The sequence below is a fragment of the Polyodon spathula genome, chromosome 17, assembly GCF_017654505.1.
Source record: "Polyodon spathula isolate WHYD16114869_AA chromosome 17, ASM1765450v1, whole genome shotgun sequence".
Classification (NCBI taxonomy): Eukaryota; Metazoa; Chordata; class Actinopteri; order Acipenseriformes; family Polyodontidae; genus Polyodon; species Polyodon spathula.
In genome coordinates, this window is record NC_054550.1 from 24,629,157 (window position 1) to 24,653,380 (window position 24,224).

Consider the following 24,224-nt stretch of genomic DNA (forward strand, 5'->3'; position numbering starts at 1 on the left):
AATCTTAACCCTGTGTACCTTAGAATCTTGGTCTAAAAATTTAATGGCATGCCTCAATGGCACTATTCCCCCAAAATTGCAGAATTCTTTTCAATTAGCACATCTTGAAGAACCATCCAAAATCTTTGATAATGTTTTTTTTTTCTTCTTTTCTACCCACCAGTATCAAAATAAAGAACAAAGGTTAATATTTCACTTGAGACTTGAGGTATTGCTTTATAGTAAGGGGGTAGGTTAACATCAGGCAGTTCATGTGCATTGGAAAGTGGAGCTATAGAATTTTAAAGATCACATTGGTTTCAAGAACCTACAAGATGAGAAAGACACTCCAGACATACTAAAATGGATAAGTCTGGATTTTTGAAATTTAAGTACAAGGTGCATGTTATGTGTGAACCAAACTTAAACACACACAAAAGATCCCGAACAGATTTACTTGATTGCTTGCCAAACACCCTGTCCTTGAATTTTCTTGATGTTTCCTGAGTGGAGAACCACAGAATAATTGCAAACAAAAAAGATAAGTGAAAGAAAGAAAGAAAGAAAGAGCTCAAGGAGGCTCCTATGCTAAAGGCACAGTCACATGAGTCCGGGGAGCACAGGTTTGCGTCCTGGCTGTGCAGAGGGAATTCCACAAGGGTTGTCATGTTAGCTCTCTCTCAAGCTCCACTGTGTAAAGAGGCAATTGGCTTGGTCTTAGGACTGAAGGATGTCCACTGACCTTCCGTTCTCCTGAGTGTCATGGGAGAATTGTTGCGGTGAGGGAGTGTAATGCGACATTCTAAATTAGAGAGAAAATCAGGGGTAAAATTATTTTGCATTCTAAAAAAAAAAAAAATAATAATTGAAATGTTTACTAGTATTTTTTTTATGTAAATAGCTGACTGTGCTAATCTGTTTGAGGTATACAAATCGAGCAATTTTAATCATACCAGTATTAATAAGTTATTTTATTTAGGTTGGTGATGATAATCCTTAATAGGAAGTGTTTAGACATTTTCAGGGTAATTTTTTAGCTGATGTCTTGCACTTTCTATTGTGTCTTTCAGAGTTTTTGTAAAGAAATATCAGTATTGCCATTAACATTTACATAAAATGTGCAGTCTTTATAATAGTGACATGTGACTTATTGATGGTGGTTTGTCTGATGATAGAATAGAAAACTGATTGCAATGCAGAAAGCCTGATTGGTACATAATTGGTACATGAATGAATGCATCGTTCTTTTCTGTGTCACTACTACACAAATCATTGTTTCCAACAGCATCAAAGCATATAGCGTTGGCCTACTCCAGGAACATTATTTGTGAGAACTTAAAAAGTAGTACTTAATAGTTATATTTTCCATGCAAAATAGAAAAGAAAACTCTTTAGAACCCTTTTGTTTTGATGTTTTCAGGGTATTTCCCTTTGAAACCCATCAGCAGGTTATGAAAGATATTTTTCCAGTGGATAATTACAGGGTTAAAAATATGCACTGCAAAGTTTCAGGGCCTGGACCGCTGTAATGCTAGTTTAAAGTAAAAGGTGGAAAGTTGCCACATACTGACACCTTCCCCATTCCAAGTGCTAACTAATAAACCTACCAGAAATTGAAGACAGATTTGAACTCTGGTCAAAAAACCTGTCTCATGGAACCCCCTGTGCCGAATGAAAAATGAAAATCATAAAAAATGACCTCAATAGGCAGACAAGCAAGAATGATTTCCTGTAGTAAGGCCCTTAGTCAGCTTTTTTCTGCCTAACCTTGTTTATTTTTTGTTGGGGGAGGGAAGATATCTGATCCACCTCTAAAAATGATTTATTTATGCATTCCACCACAAATCCCCTTGACTAATATGCTGCCAAGAATCATTCGGTGTGTTTGTAATGTTGGAAAAGCCATTTCCTATGTTATAGTTTGCCTGTGGTAATATCTTACTTATATGAAGACAGATATGGAGGAACAGAGGGTTTTATTTTGGGATATTCCCAATGGATGTGTCTGATTTCATAGCTACGTGCTTTGATTCAGATCTTGGGATATGCCTGCTGACTGAAGTTAAAAAGACACACAACCAGACAATGGATTTGTATGTATTTAGTGTGTGTGTGTGTGTGTGTGTGTGTGTGTGTGAGCACTAAGATCCATGCGAAATGGAAACATTGGAAAATAAAGGCCTTAAATGTTTACCAAAGTAACATCAAGCTAAGTAGTCATACACATGGGTGTATGTGCGTGCAAGAGAACAAAAATTGTCCTGAACTGTCTACTGTATGTGGAAATGGTTCTTTTCAGATGACGATTGAATATGCTACAGTCAATGTGTATTTATTTTGAACTGTTTTATTTTGCCAGTGTTTCATAATAAGGTCTGTGCGCTGTGGAAAGTCAAATGTGCTGGTTGTGATGAGATATACTGGGAGTCTGTAGGTGTGTGGTGGTCAGTTACCGTGGGTAATGGGAGAGTCCCTTACAGTTTTGATTAATGATTCACTGAATATTTTTTAATATCCTTGCTGCTTGGAAATAGATTGTGTCACAGTAAAGTCCATAACTTACAAAGGTAAAGCAAACTCAAATGAGTTATAGAGAGTCTTGGTGTCACTTAAAGTAATGGCTGGACTGATGGTTTTAAAATTGCCATATATTCTCAGTACCCTAACTGTATAGTTAGGCTAACCAGATGCTCTTGTGCAAATACTTTTTTTTCAGTTTTTAGCTTTGTTGATTATTGGTAAAGTGTATTATATAATGCCTACCAGAAAATGTGAAGTACTGACAAAATGGTTTAGTCATATCATTTATAACTGCAAGATAAAAGTTAATGTTTTTAATGTATAATTTATTTATAGTTTGCTGAAAATTTACTAACATGGGATTGCACGTTTACAAAACATAGTAGTCAAATAAATAAAACAGTGGAAAAGTTTCAAATGTAACAGACTGAGGCAGGGCACTAACTACTGTCATTGCAAAGTGTCTTCGCGACAGTACAAAAGGGACTGTACCCTTTTTCAAGCTCATATCTCATAACCTTTTTCAGAGGACTTTTGTGGTCCCAGTTTATAGGGTTTATGTGTTTGCTGGGTGAAAGAAATAGATAGACCATCTTGGTTCCTGATATGATAGCTGATTGGTGTAATGGCCTGGCATCATCTATTCCATTTATCTTACTTTAATTTATGTAACTTAATTTTTTCGCAAAATTCAAGATCACAGCAAATCAAAAGGTACAGGGATAGGGTTAGGGCTCTGCTGTGCCGCTCAGACAGAATTAAAGTTAAACTCAATTAATTAATAAATAATGTGTTTTAGAAATAGTAATATATATATATATATATATATATATATATATATATATATATATATATATATATATATATATATATATAATGTTTGCACTTAGTTGCGGTCAGTTTAGTTTGTTATGGTTCAGTTTCACTGGTTATTTGCATATTTAAGTCAGCTGTCTGTTGCATGTCTGCATCAATAAAAATGTCCTTTGCCCATGCACTTGTTGCTAGGGTCTTTAGAGGTTTACCCCCAGTCTTTGTGGAAACTCCTATCTAATTCAGAATGTGTGTGTTTAATACCATGTTTACACTAGCAAGTTGAAACTAAAACATTTAAGGTGAAGTCAATTGTCAAGATGTTATCAGTTGGTTTGCTGTTTATATTACCAGCCCTCCCAGCCATCATGAATTAAATGGGCTGGGAGACCGTGCTTGTTCAGAATGTGTTTTTTGTTAGTTTTTTTTTTTACTCTGGAACCCACCACTTTTGTGTTTATTGAACAAGGTAAAGCGCTGGTGTTCAAACTTTGAAGGAAGCATATTTCAGTTGTTTTAAGTTAATCGGCAAACAAAATGACAGTGTCCTGGTAACAAAGATTGTATAACTCTGCATGCATCAAGTAAGTTATGGCTGTGCTTAGATGTACCCTAATCCATCCCAGATATGGTACTGATTCTGCAGAGGAGCAGGGAGAGAGAGAGTAAAGGAATGTGTGTTAAATAAGGTGTCAACCTGTGTTACTTTAAAATCAAAATAATTAGATATCCAAGGTTTTAAAATCAACTTCCTTCCCTACTTAAGCAACAATATCCCCCCTCCCTCCTTTTTTTGCTATGTTGAAGATAATTATCGAAATGCAGGAATTCAAGCACCAACGGTAACAAATCCTTCTTCCTGCTACCATCACTTCCTGTGCCTGGCAGGGCCTCACTCTGTTAGACCGTGTGTCTGACACAGGAAGTACAAGTTTACCAAATCATGCTGAAACAAGGTTTCTGGCTCTTCTCCATTCCTCCTTGACTCAATTGACATAGCTCTGCATCCCACCCTCTACCTCAGGGAATCAGGAGGGACTGCTTTTGCTTATCATCCCATAAAAATGTCATCACCAACCAGCTGCTTTTGACTCTAACATCCGTCTAACCAGACCTCAAGCTGGCTCTGGGTGTTATGATGTCTGACCTGGGGTGCAGCAGACCATAACTCACACAACAATGCTTTTTGGGGAACAAAGTGAAAACATAAAAGCAAAACATTTTTAAATTTGGCAAGAGGCAGTTATTGTGCAGGGAGCTGTGATATGTATGCTTTTCCTAACTGATTAATGTTTTTTTATTTCAGTCAATGTAATTGAAAGTCGTTGCTTTTCATTAGAGACTTAATAGGTTTTTCTTGTCCCCACTGGTTAGCAGAAATATGTCCTTTTTGACTCTGTTGAGAGCACATTTGCACTGGATGCTCTGCTGAGTGACACAGTCGAACGAAAGGCAAAACTTATCCTCACTGAACTTATGGACATATGAAAATGAACACACCCCAAACAGCACTTTCATTGAAGTTTTTCAACATCAACTGAGCTCAACAAAATCAACCTACAGGTATGTGCTTGTAGCAATAATTTTTGGAGACTCAATTGTGTTGTGTGGCATATGCAATAATATCATGTGTGTTTAATAACTTAAATCTCACAGGCCATCAATTTCAGAAAACTGACTCAATTATGTTAAAATTGTTTTTGTGAAAAACAATTTCTACAATATGTTTTTTTTCCATATGCTGTAAATTAAGATCTCTCCTACTGTAGGTAGGATAAAAGACTTGTCCAGTTAAATTTCACAGCAGGTTCAAAAAGACCAACAAATAAATAGATAAATAAATAAATAAAAATAATAATGATAATAATAATAAATTGATTACATTCTGTTAACATTAGGTTAATCCTACTTCAGGTTCAGGGTGTGAAGGAGAAAGTGTATGGTTAAAGCAGAGTAAATAATGTTATTATAGGTCATTCTTTTTTTATTTACTTGGTAACAATTTAGGGGGTTATTTCAAAGCTTGGTAACATGTGTTGAGTACTGGAGTATAAGTTCTGGAACTGAAAAAAGCCAATCACATGTTGTCCATAGATACTAGGGGATTGCATTTATTGGAAGTCAAGAGATGAAATAACTTCCAGCAATTTGGACATTCTATTGTAGCCCGCATTCTGTACATTTTCTATGAGTTAACTTTATGTCCACATTTTAGGGGCTCCTTTTCACCACATTGCTTTCAGATGCAGTGCATTGAAAATGGGACGGTTCACATTTAATAGCCAGCACAGTATAAATGTACGTTGAGTGTGTAAATACATGAATATCAGAATCTATTGCCATGCAAGATAAAACTTCAATTAAAGGGGGGTCAGGGTTACTACTACTACTACTACTACTACTACTACTAATAATAATAATAATAATAATAATAATAATAATAATAATAATAATAATAATAATAATAATAATAAAACAACCTGACTGTATGAAACATTAAAACATTAATGTACTACCATTTCACAATGGCATAACTATAACATTTATCAAAACTGTCTTTGATGCAGTTAGCCTTATGCATTGATACGAACTATTAAAAAGATGTAGTAGCTGAATGTCAAACCAAATTCACTGTGCTAAATTATGCCATACTGTATTTTGGTTTTGTTATGTGGACTTATGTCTATAAGAGGTTAGTACCTAACCTGGATCTCTGTTTATCAGTGGTTCCAGATTTGTTTTTGGTAAATTTTGTATTTAGTTATATCTTTGTGTTTAAAAAAACTAAAAAACTGACACTCTATAGAAAACTAACACAAAATAACTATTATATTTAATTATGAATTTCTCATAACAAAACAGATCTGGATTTTGGAAAATCCACCCCACTTCACTGCTGACATAATGAAAAAAAAAAGTTTCCTCTGTGAACCCTCAGGCAAATAACTGGCTCTCCTTAAACCTCAGCTGTAATACTGAAATGCCGGACCATCCTGAGGGAAATCAATGCAGAATAAAATAAATAAACACACTGTCCTCGTTTCATGACCCTGCAACTTTAATGAAGTGGACAGAAAAGGTCTCTGCTTGTCTGGTTGTCTTTAAAGACTACCTCAAATGTTAATTCTTTAAATCAGTACCAAGGTCCATTCATTAGAAAACACAGAGGAGTCTATTCAACTGATCCAAATGGTGGCAGATCCACAGTCGTTTAAATCCTTAAAAGAAGGGAACTTTGGCAAAACCAACATCTCTAACAGTATGTCTTACATGGTGTACTGTACGCAACTAAAGTGGCTACAAGTAGGTCTTCTTGGTAAGAATTATGTTGGAATGGTTGATGACCACACTGTTTAAAAAATAAATATATCCTCCCTGTCTCTACTTGGTTCACACATCCTTCTCCTGATTGCTTTGGAGGGTGGTTAAAACTGCAGACAGAGTGAAAAATACTTCCCATCTCTAATGACAATGGTATCACAGTATAACCCTGTACTCGTAATGCATTGCATGATATCCCACATCAGGACCACGTGTGTAATATGTGTTCCATGACTGACAAATGCTTAGGTCTGCTAATACTTTTCTACTGGGTAATACACTGGTATACAAATGCTTTTTTTTTTTTTTTTTTTTTTAAACTTTTCTGTGAGGGCTATCAGCCAAAGTAGGCTTGGCCTAAACAGTACCTGCTGAGTTGTTTAGTTGCTTACTAGAAAAAGAATGATAGCCTATATTTTGATTTCAATTCAGTTAAAAAAAGTGTTCTTTATTTCAAACCCCATTGGGAATTTCATAAGTGGGTTGGCAGAACAGGCCCAAGGCTGATAGTAAGTAAGTCGCCTTTCTGTTTTCCACCCAGGGCTTGTTGTCAGGTATGTGCCTGAAACAGTCATGAAATTGGCACCTTGGCTAGGAGCCCTGATGCATCTGACAGATATATGAGACTGCAGAAAACCTGCAAACTTGCTGTGTTACTGGAGGGGCTTCTGCCCTGTTATTAAGCAGCAGTGAAATAGGGTTTTAGATTAGCGCAGAAGTCATTTGGTCTGGAGCCCTCATGAGCTGCAATTTTATGATACTTTCTGCGCACAATTAATGTATATGTTTTTATTGTTTTAACCCTTGGGCCACACAAAAACAAAATATTTTAAATTTAGAGAGCCTTAACATGTAATTGTACTGTTTTCTCCTCAATTTGAATCGCCAACTTTTTATGTTAAAACACAATGACCAATGAGGGTATGAGAAATGGCGTGATGAGAAAAAACAACTTTAGTTGATTTTTCTCCCTATCCAACCGGGAACAAAGGCAAATTCAGTGCTCGCTGTTGGGTCTCCAGCCAAGACTGACACCCAGGCATGAGCAGGATTTGAACCTGCAAGCTCATGATTGCTCCATGAGGAGTGCCTTTACTAGATGATAACTAGAGCCTTGGTTTGCCTTTCTTTCTTTCTTTCTTTCTTTCTTTCTTTCTTTCTTTCTTTCTTTCTTTTTTCTTTCTTTCTTTCCCTGAAACAGTGTGGGGGGGGGGGGGGGGGGTCTTGTGGGAACTTTTCTATTCTCATAAACTCCAAAGTATGTGTTTAGCTTTGCTCCAAGTAAAAATATGAATTTATATGCTAGTTCAAGCCTAACTTCATCCATATGTGATTAAAACCTGATCTACGTAGCTTGTAATGGTTTCCATATTTTAGGGCAGGAAATGCTTTTCATTACAATGTTCTATGAGTGGAAAAGAACTAGCATACAAGCTTAACATTTATAAACAGGAGCTTCATTTCTCAGTTTGATTATTATAATAACTTTAAGATACAAACCAGGGTTGTACTGTTTTATATATATAACAGTACAACCCTGGTTTATATCTTAAAGTTATTATAATAATCAAACTGAGAAATGAAGCTCTGGTTTATAAGTGTTAAGCTTGTAAGCTTGTATGTTATTATACATATAATAACGTAAGAATTTTAAGCATTTATTAATTAATACTTGTGCAATAATAGTTTTGGACTTCCTTTTTTACACTAGTTTATACCTTTGTTAGTTGATCTTAGTATTATCCTGTATGAATGACCGCAAATCTTCAGTTCTCAAATAAGTTTAAAATCAAGACACAATTGACTTGATGTTTTTCTCTTTCATATGTGTGAATGGAAGAGTTAGCCAACAGCTCAGGAAGGAGATTAAAAAAAATTAGTTGGGAGCAAATTCTTTAAACCATATATCCTGGAGTTCAATAGTTTTGTAGATGTGGATATAGTTGCATAAAGAGTTGCTGATATGTTTGAAGTTATCCAGGATTTATACGCAAGAGCTACAGAGGCAAGCATGCATCCACTCTGGCTCTTATTGGTTTAGGGAATTTCACTTTCTGTGGTTGGGGTACTTATTATGCTGTGTGTGAATCAGTATTGGTGCTATCTCCATTGTGTATGCTGGTGCCTGACACTGCCAGATTACCTAAATTCAGAGGGTCGGGTCTGGGATGAAACAGGATTAAGTGCAACCTAATATGAAGTGAGTAATTGCAACATACATTTTCTCTGCTGCAGTTGTAATGTGATTTCAGATGAAACAAAGCTCATTTATAGTGACATTTCTAATTAAAGTGTATATGACCAGACTGTATGTACATTACCTGGCTACTTTTTTAGGACCTGCACCTAATAAAGGGTGTGGATACCATGTGTTCTCATTCGCCGTGATGTGATGTTACTCCACAAGTGCTGGTAGTTGTATTAATCCATTAGGTCATTAATATTTCAGACAGAGGTAGGCAGAGGATTGTGATATAACAAATTTGTTCTTAATGTTCATGCCAAACAACTGGATTGAGATTGGGGGATTGTGGTGGCCATGGAAAATGCCTGAAATCTAACTCATGCTCCTCAAACCATTCACTCACAATTCTGGCAGGGTGGCTGTGTGAATTATCATCTTGAAAGAAGTAGCCATTGCCCTCAGGGCATAAGTGCAGCATGGTTGGTTGGACGTGATTCTCAGCAATGCTTAAGTTAACAGGCAATAATAAAGTGACCAGGCAATGTCTGAAAATATGTAATGGGAGTCAATACTTGTTCCATAACCATTAGTTCTACTTTTCAGCCAGTTCTAAAAGCATTCTGATAATTTAGTAATTATTTGCTGGCATTGAATAAAGCAGCTCACAGATAGTTTTTAAATATTTTAATTTTATGTAAAAATGTTCATTCCAGAGTAAGACCACACTGACTTGGTAATCCACTCTTACATCATTATTGACTTTGATCCATAAAATATTTAAACATTATGGTAATTTCCCAAATTGTCCAAGGTTCCTCACCTGAGGTAAACAATTCCTTATAGTGCTATTAAGTATGAAAAGGCCCTTTTGCCAGATTGTACTGTAAGAGCAGACACATTTTCACAACTAATATAAAGGAAAAAACTACTCAGAACAATTGTTTCACTGCTCCTTCCTGTAACAAGGTTGTGTTGCAAAGCTAGTGGTAGCAGTGGGGCATGTATAAACATATAAAAGAAAAGAAGCAAAGATAGTCTGCAGAACACAAAGAATATTTTCTATTCTTAATGTACTAAAGAAACTGGTTTGTCATTGCAGCTGTTCTTCTGCACAGTCTCAAAGGAAAGATGATTGGAAACTATTTTGGTTGCATTTCAAGGACAATCTACTTACAATTTAATATGTTTTTTGTACAAGCATTTTAATATCCTGCTAATATCAGTTCTAAACCTTGCTTATTGGATATCTAGGCGGGACAAAATGAATTTAAACATGTATGCCACATTAAATGTATTTCTCTGTGTATAAAAAAATCAATAAAAAAAGTCTCTTGAGTGCTTCTTAAGGTTATGAATTGAGCACAGATCATTTGCTGGATTACTGCCTATTTGCAGTGGGCCCAACTTCTTCCTTCTTTCCTGTTTCCTTTAATTTGTGTATGATTGTTGGAAAATAAACTGTCCAGAGTTTGGAAAGGACAGGGCTTCTTTACTGCACTGAGAGAATGCTCAGTTTTGCAGTAATGTGTTAAACTATATATAGCCCACAGCAGGCTGGGAAGAGGTCACAACTTGCGTCATCTCATGGGTAAATACTTTTTTTCTGGCAGAGCATTGTTTTTTTCTGATAATTCAGCAAATACTCAAGTGGACGTCAAGGACTTTGATAATGTACTGTAAGTTTGTGACTCTCATTAGGGATGAGGCAAATGTATTTCATCAAATAAAAAAATAGTGAATCATTAACTTATGTCTTAAGTACTTCCAATCTAGCCTTCTGAACAAATCAGTTCAAGGGATGCGATGTCTCTTCATAGTGGTTAAATGCAACTTGGGGCGGCAGACTTATTAGGAGAACTGGGAGCCAGCTATGTATTGAACAATTGTTAAACTGATATCAAAGACAGAATGCAACTTTGCTTTACCCCTTTTATGTGACTGAATCCCTTAGTCTTAATTCTAAAACCATGGAATGCTGGACCTGCAGTTCATTTATTCATATACCCAGGTAGAGTTTCAAAAACGTGTACCCTAGAAGATTTACCATGTAGAAAAACTGAATAGGCACTTGTGACAAAGTGCCCGCCCCTGTGTATATTATCTGTTATATGTTGTGTGTGTAAAAAATGTTGGTGTATAGTCATTGGTACACGGGATATAAACGGGTCTGTAACATGAGTGTTTAAAATGTATATTTGTATTTAGGCACGGGATTGTACATAACTTCACATACATTTAAAGTAGTTAATGTGTGAGCACGAGGTTGCACATAATTAATTCATGTGCTGGGATTCAAGTGAATAATTCATTAGTAATTGAATCCCAGCATAACAGTATATATAGATGCACGTTTTCACATACTCGCGGTTGGGTGTTCGATGAGTGGAGAACGGGATTGGAGATGGAGGAAATAATAAGTATAATAATAATAATAATAACAACAATGTAAAGTATCTGCTCACCGTGTTTGTCTGTCTAGTCCGTTTTGTTTGTCTTTTTGTTTTGGTGACGTGTGCCGTGTCCTGTGTTTTCTGTTTGTTTAAACCTTTTATTTTGTAATAAACTGGCGCCAGTAGGCGTCTTCATCATTTCATTTCATCCTGTCTGTTGTGTATTTCATTCCTTTCTGGTTCTGACGCCGCCCACTTCGGCCGTCTCTGTGACAGCACTCTAAATAAAAAATAAATAAATACAACTCTGATGTGACTTTTTCCTTCACTACGCACAACTCCAGTCCCACCACCAAACTAATTGACTCCTTAAACTCAGGAGCTTGACAGTGGATGTTGGTGAGCTACTGGTGAGTTGGGTAGCCTTCCAGGTATCCATCCACCCTCAAGGTATCCACCCTAGCTCACTGCTTGCGCTGCATTGAGGTGCCAACTTTGCCAGAGTCAATTAAATGATCTCGCTGGAATCACCAGCAAAGATCAGCAACTTCACATTAAAGGGGCATTTATTAAAACAAACAATTAATCCTCATACCTGGAGGGATCAATTTGAACAAAATAAATTGATGGGTTCCATTTGGAGTTAAACAGGAGACCACCACATGCACCCCAAGCCTGATATAATCCTAAGTAAAATAATTAATGGTTTTGGCCACTGTGTCATTCTCCAGGTCAACATTTCACCTCTTGTGTTCCAGCATTTGTCAACCTGTCCCCACTATATAAACCTCTTGCCTGTTTTTTACACATAATCCATAACGATTTTTGCTTCAGGCTGGACTCTGCTGTCATTTGTTATGCTGATGTTTACATACACATGCACACAAAACAGAGAAGAGGCAGCTGTCTTGGGGCTCTTTCTTCCAAAGTACTTGACCCTTCTGTTTACTTAAGCAAAGAGTAATAGCTACAGCAGTGTGTACTTACAGGGTTGGAGGTCAGAGTGAAGGCAGTGGAGTGTATCTCCTCACTGAATGTCTGTCCTCAACTGCAATGGAGTGCTAGGTGGTGGGAAGATGTCAGGAATTCAAGTTCTTGAATGCCAGGGTTTTATCTGTTGGCTCTGATTGCAAGCGCTACCTGTTAGAGCAAGTCTACAGTTGTACAGGCTCTCATCAGCGATGAATTCATTATCCAAAATGTTTTTCTACTAGTTTTGCTTAGTGTACCTCGTAGTTTTGGCACTAAACTTGTTTCAGACCAACACGTTTGCTGGTCTTAGATTAGCCCTCTTGTCAATAAATAATCCATCCTTTGATACATTTTTGTTTTGTATGTATGTCACACTTAGATTGTTATTGAGGGGATAGAAAGTTCTGTCCTCTGAGTTGCTGGTTACAAAAATGCAGTTGTGACCTACTTTTACCACAGAAGAAGAAGAAGAAGTCACTGGAGCAAACAGAGGATGTGCAAACGTTTCAGATTCATTGCCAGGGCTCAGGTTAATGGGCAGAGGATCAGATTGGACAAACAGGCCTTTGCAGCCAACATTGCACTTGAATTGTTCTCCGGAAAGGGTTTCAGTAATTAAGTATGTTGCTCCATAGTAGCCAATTAACTTTAACCTCATCAAGAAAAAAATTAAATAAAATCAAAACTGGGGTAAAGTGACTAGACCTGGGCCTCTTTCATCGTAAAACCTAAACATAAAAATCTGAAAGATGATGCTATGAAAGTTGCTGTATGATGCACTTTGAAAGAGTTTAGGTATGTTTTTCCCTTTATCTAACTACTAATACTAGACAAAAACCTGACTTACTATTTCAACTAAAATGTCTCAGTTAAACCCTACTGGGCACTTCTAGAAGTGTTGCTGTTTGAAAAATAACAACTATGAACCTGTAACTTCCTTGTCCCTTCTAAAACTGTATGTACAGAGATTTTTCATTTTCAGTATTCACAGTTGGTACAGTTGCAAAGGGGCCAGCAATTACAATTGCTCACGCACAGTGGCCATTTCTAGAACCAGCTCACTTCAGTTATGTCAGACTGCGGATGAAAAAAAACCAAACATATTTAGTAAGTCTGGGTAATAATGATCTAGGAAGAAACAGCAATAATGAATTATACAAAACATACACAAATGATAAGTAATAATACTACTTCTATTAATAATAATAATAATAATAATAATAATAATAATAAATAATAATAATAATAATAATAATAATGTACACCCAACTGTGGATAAACAACATAAGTCAACAGGGATCTTTCTTCAGTGCATAGGGGTGTGTAATTGAGCAGGCTGGATACTTTACCTTCGGGAATGTCTGTTTCCTGTTACTCATGCTTGAAATGCTTTATCATTCGTCACAATGATATCAGACCACAAGAGTTTTTCCAGGAAATATTTTGTGTTCTCCACGCATTTTTTATTTATTTATTTTTAAAACTGATTGCTTAATCTCTGTCAAAGAAATCCCTTGCTATCATTATCAGAGCAAATTATGACCATTATAAAGGGGCAAGGTGGTACAAGAGGCTAATTCATTAGCTTCTCATATCTTTCACCTCTGGAGGCCTGGGTTCAAATCACAATTTAAATGAGTTTAGTGTTCTTAACATAGTCCCCGGTGAACATTAGTCCACATTACAAAAGTACCAGACAATTTGACACCAAGTCTCTTGAGAGTCAGGTCTCGGTAGCACACACAGCACTGTGAGGACAAGCTCTAATGGTGCCTGCTAGCATTGTGCCTTACTGTAGCCTGTGTCAAAGTCCCTTACCTTTCATGTGAACTACAGTACCAATTGTAACCTCCACTGAAAGTGGAAAACAGCTCACCTTGCCTCTGTTCTCTGTGAATGCTAACTATCTGAATGTAAAGCTGGTGAAGTCAATCTGTATCAGTCTGGAATGGCGTGGAAATAACATTTCAACAGTATGTAGATAGACCACAGCAAACTTGAGTGTATCACGGTCTTTATTTAAACACACAGTGTAATTTATAAACATTTATTATTTGGCTTAATATAGCTATGGAATGTAAATTTATGAACGTTCTTGGCATAAATTAATGTTTCATGCTTGAGTTAATTTTGGATAAAAATCAGCAATAAAACAAAGTTTACTGTAGCTTATGTGAAGCACAAATTGACAACCACGATGCAGTGCAGTAAACTGTTTAAATGGGGTAAGGGGAAGGACGAGGGAGTTATGGTCTAAGCAGAAAGGGATGTAATTGCTGCCGCACTTTAACTGTACTATATATTAATCCAGCTGGGGTTTCCCCCCTGGGTGATTTAATAATCCACATACTAACATTACTACATACATAAAAAAGTAGAGTGAAATGAGGTTAATGAAAAATCAGGTTTATACACTGGCAAGTGTTAATATTTTCAACTATTAAGATCATTAATATACACTTCCATGTTTGTTTGTAACTAAGAGTAGGGAAACAATTATTAAGGAAATAAATAAAAAGAAAAGTGTTATCTAGCAGTGTTCTTTTTTTCTTTTTTTATGAGAAGTGAGCTACTTAACTCAGTACCTGAGCTGATTTTTCACTTAGAGTCCCGACTATATTAGTTTTGCATCTCTGCCTCCTCTCAGTGTAGTAGATTCTGATCCCTCACATGCAGGTTCTTCACTCCAATACCTCTGTGACTTCTTATTTTTACAGTTTTCATTTCACAATAGCAGCACGGTACATTTACTGGCTGGAGGAGGGGCTGGCTGGGACAGGTGTTCCCTCTGTCAGGTTACTGACTCTAGCTTTCGGTCAGAGGTTAATGGAAGACTGTATGGGTTGTCCATTCATCTTGCAATACATTTTACGGCTTTAGTAAACATTGGGGCTGTCATAGTGGATTAATGCTGATGGCCCTAATTGCTCTGGTGCCTAAGAACATTTTTACACACACAAAAATGAGAGGATTTCTACATTCTACAAACATCTACAGGTCTCCGAGGTTAGAAGCATGTTTTGCCAGTCAGGTCAGAACCTAATGGTGCTGTAATTAATTTCGGGGCTGGGTGTTCAGAGGAGAGAATGTGAGAGAGATGGGAGAAAGAAATCTAAAGAAAGTAAACAATTGCCTGTGATGCACTTTACTGTGATTTTAATGTGTTACATTCTGCTATGCTTTTACCATAGTATACTGCCTGGAGTACATCATTTAAATCTGCCTTAACCTTTTATGTTTAGACCAAACACAGGCACGTTTACTTACGAGTCTTCAAAGGTCATACCCTTTGATCCTGAATCTACATTTATTTTATGTACCACTGGCTGTGCTGTTGTGTTTTACAAATGCATGACAACTGAATATTCAATGTAATGTGCACCACCATTAACTATACAAAATTACTGCTAGCTACTCTTATCTAATAGAAGCTGATATCAGTATTGTAATATCGTTATATCATATATCATTACAAAAGACCTGGACAGTATTAATAAAGCCTATGTTTTACTTTAAGACTGTCTTAATTAATTAAACATGGTTTGGGATGTATCCTTGTGTTTTAAAACTTCCTCACCCAATCTAACATTTGATAACATTTGACTCTTTGTTTAATTGTAGCTTTTCATGCTTAACTATAACAGGACTTGATGTATAAACCACTGCATCTGAAGCAGTAGTAAGAGCATGTTCATTAGTCACACTGTAAACTGTGTAAAACTGAACATGACTGTGGACACTGCAGCTTTTAAAAAGGGGTATTTTTTTCCTTCGGAAACTTCAGCTACATTTTTGATTAATATCAATGCTATGGTTGGTAGTATTTGGGGAATCAAACTGTGGCTGACTGAAATGGCTTTGAAAAGATGAGTTTCACTGAAGGTTCCAACCCACCTACTTGGCTATGTGAGTTAAAGACAATATACTAAACAGGATAAAACTGTCTAATAAAGATTTCTAGAAAAGTGTCTAATGAAAAGCTCAGAGGATTTTTTTGTCTCATTAATTCAGTAAAATAAAAACAAACAACTTCCCCTTGTTTTCCGTGCAGGATAATTAAGTTCACCGAGGCACCCATATCGAAGACTGACAGTCACAGGGTCAAAAGAGTCTGATCTGATTGAGGAACACATCTGGTTGGAAGATAGTGAAGATGCTAGTCAGAGATGACCACAAACCCTGATAAGCTATAATTAACAAGATAAAATACAGAAACATTTAGGTTATTTGTCTTTAAAAATCACTAAAGATAGCCAAATGTATATTCAATATGTCTGGAGTACTGGTTTTACCAGTAACTATATAACTTTTTAAACATCACTTTGTTTTTTACCAAAAAATTGTGGATTAAGTACTTGTTAAATGTGATGGATGCACACTATACCTTATTAAAGTTTACCATAGTAAACATAACAAACTATAATAAAGCATAGTAATAGCATGGTAAAGCCCAGAGAAATATGGTAAAGCACATTAAAAACATAGCAACCATGGTAAACTATGGTAAATGTATAGTATAACCATGTAAGAAGCATGGGAAATTTGAAAAATGATCGTGCAAATTTAATGTGATAAAGTAATCATCAAGTCAGTTCTATGACTGGACTATGCAGCTGATGCATAGTTCACACATCCTAGTCTCATATCTTGTAAAGGGCTTTGTGATGGTTGTTCATTATGAAAGGTGCTATATAAAAATAAAGAGTATTATTATTATTATTATTATTATTATTATTATTATTATTATTATTATTATTATAATCTTGACCTGAATACCTGCCATCAGACCCTGGTCTCAATCAAAAACTAAAAATTGTACCGAATTGTGTGGTGGCTTTGTGACATGGATTAGTGTCACCTGGATATGGAGACCAACACATTTAATTCACTTTTGTCCTGAGCCAGATTTGACACCATCCTCTACAGAGGTGGCTTTTGAAGTAGCCAAATTAAAAAATAAATAAATTGAAAGAATGTGCTGGAAAATGAATCTACATGACTTCCTCCTAGCTGTACCCTTGAATCAGCCTTCTACACTAATGCTCAACTAGACATTATTGAATAGAAGACTATGGCTTCACAGAAAACATTACGAAAATGAAATTATAAGAAGGAATTTACACAATGGAATTTGAGACTTTGTTGTGGTATAACAAAAACTTTAGTGGTTTAAAACAAAATAAACAAATAAGTTGTTTTGTTGTCTACTGTGGGGATGATGTAATGACTACTCAAACCACAAGAGGCAGTCACATGGCCAAAGGAGTTTGTCATGTGATGCACAGTTCCTGTACTGAGCAAGTCTAAAACAGGAAGAGAAGGTGAGATTTGCCTCTCACTCATACCATGGGTACCAAATTCAAACATAAAGGAAGCTTTGGCAGTCAGCAACCCTACAAGGTAAAACAAGATGAACAGCATTTGAAACAATTTGGTTAACACTGTGGTCAACTTCTCCCCATGTAGTTTGAAACTTAGGGATTCTCATGCACTAACCAAGGGATACACTCAAAAGACACAAATCTCGAAAAACATATGGCAGTGCAACATGTTACTCCATCTGGGATTTGAATTAGTTGTTTTTAGTTGTATACTGTGCCCTGTGTATAAATGGCCCTCAGCGTACTCTGCTTTATAGTGATTTTGTTTTCAAACCAGTAAGTTCATCCAGTAAGAGAAAAAAAAATCTACTTGCAATCCCACCCTCACATATTCAACACATCTTCTGATGGGAATTCATAGAAAGGCATGAGCTTTATCACTAGATGATCGATATAGTACAAGATCTTTGCATCTGTTATCCCTGGACAGGACACATTAGGTAAAGTGTATTTTAATCTGTTGTATGGATGCATTGTGGACTGTACCAAATTAAAGAAATCCATACTGTCAAATATATTTCACAAATCATGTTGCTATTGGAGCCCACAATGCATTATATGCCTCTTATCTCTTATTCATGTTATCATGGTGGTCAAATTACATCACAGGATTGACATGTAATATGGCCAACTTCAAATGAAGTCATGCACAGAAGTCGGTTACTGTAAATCTAAAAAGAGAACTATGACAAATGAAAATGTTAAACCACTTAAGCATAACCTGCAAAGAAAATAAAAATAACTGAAAGGGTGTATGATAGAAGCAGCAATTCAAACTATTGGATTATGACTTGTTATGATTGAAGGGACTGTACAATGTGCATACTGCCTAAACAAAGATGGAAAGATTTATACTTACAATCCAAATAATTGTTTTTAATATTTTCAAACAACTGCTTGTATTTCTTTGCAGTTCACTATAATTCCTTGTTTCTGAGAATGGTGCCATGTCTGTAAAAAAAATAATACAGTAGCATTGTAACTAGTGATTTGGCCAGTTGATTTTGAGTCCTGCTGAGATGTCGTAGTAGGGCATCATTTGAACTGGTCAGGAGTCCCGGAGTGGCTCATGTAAGAAAATCACTGCTGTGTGGTGGTTTTTTTTTTTTTTTTTTTTTTGAGTGCCCAATTTTCTCCCCTATTCTCCAATTACGTGCCTTCACCATAGCAATTCCCAACACAGTTCATGAGATGTGAAGGTCAGTGGTCATTATCCGATCAACTAGGGCAATTGCCTCTTTACACCCAGGAACTTGACAGATGATGTTAGAATGCTTTTGGCCTCTCTAGGACAAATGCCAGCCCTGCAGGTGTCTGCTTTAGCTCACCAGGCGCCTGGCCATGAGGGTCCAATCTAGCGAGATAAGAACAAAACCTGATACTGTACAGAACAGATGGCCGGTTCTGCCCACTCCCAATGATGTTTGTTCCAACCCTGTTCCCAAGTGGTTAATTGACCCAATTAATCTTCCTGTCAGATTATAGTAGTTAATTAACTCAATATACATGTTAAACTCAGTTTAGAACCTGGTGTGTACCATATTTTTGTTTAACCATATTAGCGTTTAATGCTAAATGTATAAAGATATGTTGCATATCTGTGAAATAGCATAAACAAATGGAAAGCAATACAGCCATTAATACAAAGTACACATTTAACAAACTTTTTGATTATATCTGTGTGAATGAAAAAAAGGATTGGTAACCTGCTTTGACCTACCAGAATGTTCTTAAAAATTACTGTAGATAAATATTATACAAATAAATACATTCAGTGGATGTAATTTCTACAATATATACTGTATTCATTTCTCCAATTAACGAAACACAAACCTGTTGAGCTGTCAACAAGCCAGCGTTGGAGGGGGAGGGTGGACTCTATTAAAGCCCTGGAGCCCCATGGAGAAAGCCTCCTTAGCATCAACGTCATTATCTTGCCCTCATAATGGGCCTTGCCTTTGATCTGTGGGGTGAGAGGGAAACGACAGTGAATGATGGCAAGCTGGCTTATTTTGAAGTGGTCTTTTTTTATTTTATGCCTGTCAATTCTCCCCGTGACCTTCAACTTACAGCGTCCAACTCAACAAAAAAGAAAAAAAATGGAACAAAGGAAACGTGTGTAGAAAGAAAGATGGGAGAGGGAGGTTGACGATGTAATTTGAAAAGCTGCCCTAAGCTTTTTTGTACTTGTTTTGTTGCCTGCTTGCCTTCCTCTAAACTATGGAATGCCCCCCCCCCCCCAAACAAATCCAGTAACAACTCTCCCCAAACACACACAAGGAAAAGAAAGGCCAGCTCAAAGCAGGTGTTGGAGACTCACTGCTTCAGCGTTCAGGGCCAATGGAGAAGCAAGCAAAGGGGATTTTGATAAGTTCATGGCTTGCCTCCGACATGAATAGGCCTTGGCACTAGACTCCTCTCGCTAAAACACTCCATCCCCCGTTCTCCCACTGTTGATTTCTTCTCCTCCCCTCCCCTTGTGGAGAAATAGATGGCCATGATTTCCAACTGCCTCTCCCCCCTCCCTCCCCAGAGTACCCAATGCTCCACCGCACAGCAAACGCAGAGTTCAGGGCTATATTGTTTATTACTGTGTCTGTTGTGGCTAACAGCCAGGTTTCAGCATTGCTAGGTTACAAAACTCTTGGGGTAGCTTTGCTGTTCCAGTCGGTTGAAAGAGTACTGAGAATTTTTGGAAAGTTGCATGCTAATGTTTTTTTTGTTACTAATGAAGTTGATAAAGCCAATAAAGTAGGGGTCATTGAACATTTTCATGAACATACAAAACATACAGTTCGGTTGAGGGCATTTTCACCGCATGTACGTTTTTTACAATAAGTAAAAATGTTTATAATAAAATAAAGCTGATATACAAAAAAACAGCTTATTTGAAACCACAAAAACTAAGACAGGACTGTAAACTATAAAGAAGTGTTTTTTTTTAGCAAATGAATTATGCTGTAAAGTGTTCCATGCACAGGTGTACACAGGATAAGATGTACTGGAATTCTGCTGTGGCAGTATTACATGGGTTAAAATGACAAGAGTGGTTTCTTTCACTAATTTATTAGAACAAGTAGTTTCATATTTTCTCTCAGAAGACTTAACTCTATAGCATCCACCTAATGTTAAATATCCTGCCGGAGACCAGGCCCGTTAAAAATATTTTTCCATGTTCCCTACATGTTGAAGTATCATTGTACATTGTCAAATTTGTGCTGGCTATGACAAAAAAATTTTTAGAACATAAATAATAATAATTTTTTTTTCTAAAAAGCATCTGTTTTTTTCCTGTGGCTTTTGTTATCTGTATTAAACAGGGTGAGTTTCAGACTATTTAACGTTTTTATGGAAGCCTAGTGTGCACATTCATTTCATGTATGACATGCACTTGTAACCTTTATAGTTAAAGAGTTAAAGCAACAAATCTAACAACAGTAAAAAAAAACAAAAAACACAGGTGAAAATAGCTCAGACCCTAAATTTGTCATTTGTAAAAAAATGGAACTAATGAACACTTTCATATAGAGGATGGAACTCGAACAGAGTTTCTGAAAACAGGTACAACACTATTTATTTTAATGTTGAAACTGCTTAAATATAGAAAAACAACTGCTTTGTGAAGTCCAGTAGAGCTGACATTCAAACTGGGGCAGCCACCGATTCCACCTGCAGTCTACCTCCAATATTTTTTTCCTGATATAATTAGTTGACATTTACAAATATCATGAAACAAACACTCATTGACAACATCCACAATCAAGTCATGTCAGTACTGTCACAAAGTAGCACAGAAGACATTTCAGATTTAAAATGTTTACATAATGCCCCATGGGAATTAGTAAATGTTTGGCAGTAGCTCAAAATATTCTGGTCTGAAATAAGATATATGTGATTTATTTATATATGTCAGCAGCTTTTCTCTCAAACAGGTCAAAATTTCTGCAGTCTCATATAGAGTTACCAATGTCCTTTTAGCACATAAGTAAATAGAAACTGCAGAGGGACTTGAAAACGAAGATTAAGTAACAGTGGTGTGATGGCATCCCTGTGACATGCTCATTAAGTGAAAGCCTGCAGTCTTTGAGAGCTGAGAGTGGAAAGATGTAGAGCTTATAATGATGAAGGATGAAGTGGTTTCATGCTCATTACCTCTTTCAGCTAGTTATATTTTCTCTATGCTGGTCTGTAGTAGTGAAATGTGTTAAGTGTGTGTGTGTGTGTGTGTGTGTGTGAAATGAGTAAAATTGCACAAGGGGGCCTACATACGATTCAATACAGATGGAAAAAAATAAGAACGTGGCAATAAACAAGTTAATTTCTGCAAATATACCACATGGTAGTTAACAGTGAAACAACTTCCATTGTAAGTATTTCATTTTTGGCTGTCATATGTAGGCAACATTCACATCTTAGAGACCCTGAGTCAAGAGGGAAACAAATACACAATTACACAATTATGTAACACAAATGGCTTATCACATATTTAAAAAATATATATATGGGTTTGCAGAGGACCTGGTACAAATAAAATGACCATAATGGATACCTATATGATCCAAGTACTCAGCACATCCCTAATAGCAAACTAATCCCCTCCACACACTATTTTGAACTTAAAACATTTTTATTTTGACGTGTGGTGAAAGTAATGATTTCTGGATTTTTTAGGGGCTTTAATGTGAAATGTCAAAAGTCATCATTGCTCAACCACAGATATACCCCAGTACCTGACACGTACAACTGGATGAATACAATAATAACATAATAATGAAAGCATTGTGATCACAAGATTTTAATTTGGAGACCTAGAAAATGATGATTCTTGGAGGTTGAATAGGAAAGTGTAATTCTGGTAATCTATTTTTATTGGAGATCTAAAAGTCATGAAAATGAATCAACCCCAGCTAAAATAATTTCTCTGCCCTCGGAGTGTGACCATAAAATCCACTCAAATAAATCTCACAAGTTAAATATGATATTCTTCCAATATCAAAACGAGGCTGCCAATAGTTCCACCTACTGTACAGTCAACCTACAATATTTCCCTGATATTATTAATTGACATTTACACAAACATCCAAAATCAATTGACGCCAATGTTGTCCCCCTAAAAAAACACATGAAAGACAAACAGATGTTGTGACTTTAAAAAGTTTACACATTACCAAAATGTTGTCATTAGTCATGAAAGTGGAGTTCAGGTTCACCTGCAGAAGTGAACTTGTGATGAAAGTCTTGATAGGTAAAATATATAGTAGTTCTTTAATCTTTTATTCCAGGAAAATTCAATGTCTGTTTACTATTAGCAGAAGTCAGCCTCAATGCAGATAAACTTGACGAGAGAGTGTATCTGTACATGTGGAAGAACATTGCACACACCTGAGCTTTGCCATGAAGCCATCTCTGTTTAAAAAACATATTGCAAAATTGGATGACTTCATAATGATTAGTGGCGAACAATGATTAACCATATTGGAAACTTCATGGGGTCATGTTGTCAGTAGTGTTTACACAAAAATCTTACCTTTGCCTTGGTATAACAGTACAACCGGTTTATTTAAGGCAATGTTTAAAAAAAAAAAAAAAAAAAAGTCGCATAAGCCAGTGTCGTAGTGGATTAGTTAAAGAGTAACTAGCTTTTAAGTATTTTTTTTGTTACTGTGCCCTTACCTTTTTATGATGTTTTGCCATCACTCTGAGTGGTTCTTATTGCAATTAATGAAATGTGTGTGTGTGTGTGTGTGTGTATATATCTATCTATCTATCTATCTATCTATCTATCTATCTATCTATCTATCTATCTCTCTCTCTCTCTCTCTCTCTCTATATATATATATATATATATATATATATATATATATATATATATATATAGATAGATAGATAGATAGATAGATAGATAGATATAGTGTCTTTATAAAAGTAAGAGCCAGTGCCATCACGTGAACAGCTATAAAGACTCGTGTTTCTTATGTTAGTGTTGTCTCTTAATTTTGTCCGCTGTGATGTGAATTATATGTAATCGGCTTAAAGTTTTGAGCTGCTCACACCCTAAGTAACTGCTTGTTGGGCTTATAGCTGCCACCATTACATCAGAGTTTCACACTGCACTGTTACTCATCCCTCATATACTTCAAATTCTTCCGTAAATTTAAATAGTTACTGCTGATATAGCTCTGGGAATGTGAGTCAGTTTAGATGCTTCCTAGGTTGGTCATGTGTAATAACCTTTTCATGTAGAAATCTGTTTTGTCATTACACAACTTAAAGTTTTGCTGCTAACAGCATTTGCTGGTTAAGTTTATTTCATAGAATAGTGCTGGATTTCCATCACTCGAGACCAAAGCCCTATTTAGTTACTCACTGAGCTATGATTACTTCCACATGTTGTCCCACAAGCTTGTCTTAAACTAATCCTGAAGGAGGTCAACCCTCTGAGAGGATTTGGAAGAAGTTTGGTCCTCTTTCCCATGCAGTCATTGACCTCTATTTTTAAGACTAGCCACAAAGGTACCCAGTGGCAATTGTTTCTGTATTGTGTAGTGGTTTTGTGATGTGGGCTACTGCCATTGTGACCTAAACCAGATTTAATTCCAGACCCCAAGATGTAAAAGGCTGGCCCACTCAGCAGCTTCAATCATTGGCCTGGTGTAAAAACAC

The 24,224-nt window shown here is 36.3% G+C and overlaps 1 long non-coding RNA gene across 2 annotated transcripts; it reads right to left on the bottom strand.

Annotated features, from left to right (window-relative positions):
* Positions 1 to 219: 219 nt before the first annotated feature.
* On the bottom strand, positions 220 to 22,954 carry LOC121329632. Of its 2 annotated transcripts, none has more exons than XR_005951797.1 (4): positions 22,730 to 22,954; positions 19,395 to 19,524; positions 18,421 to 18,512; positions 220 to 781 (listed from the first exon to the last, which is right to left on the bottom strand). It is a non-coding gene; the product is annotated as an uncharacterized LOC121329632 (long non-coding RNA). The 2 variants fall into 2 exon arrangements; XR_005951796.1 differs by lacking the exon at positions 220 to 781 and adding an exon at positions 16,955 to 17,573.
* Positions 22,955 to 24,224: the final 1,270 nt, after the last annotated feature.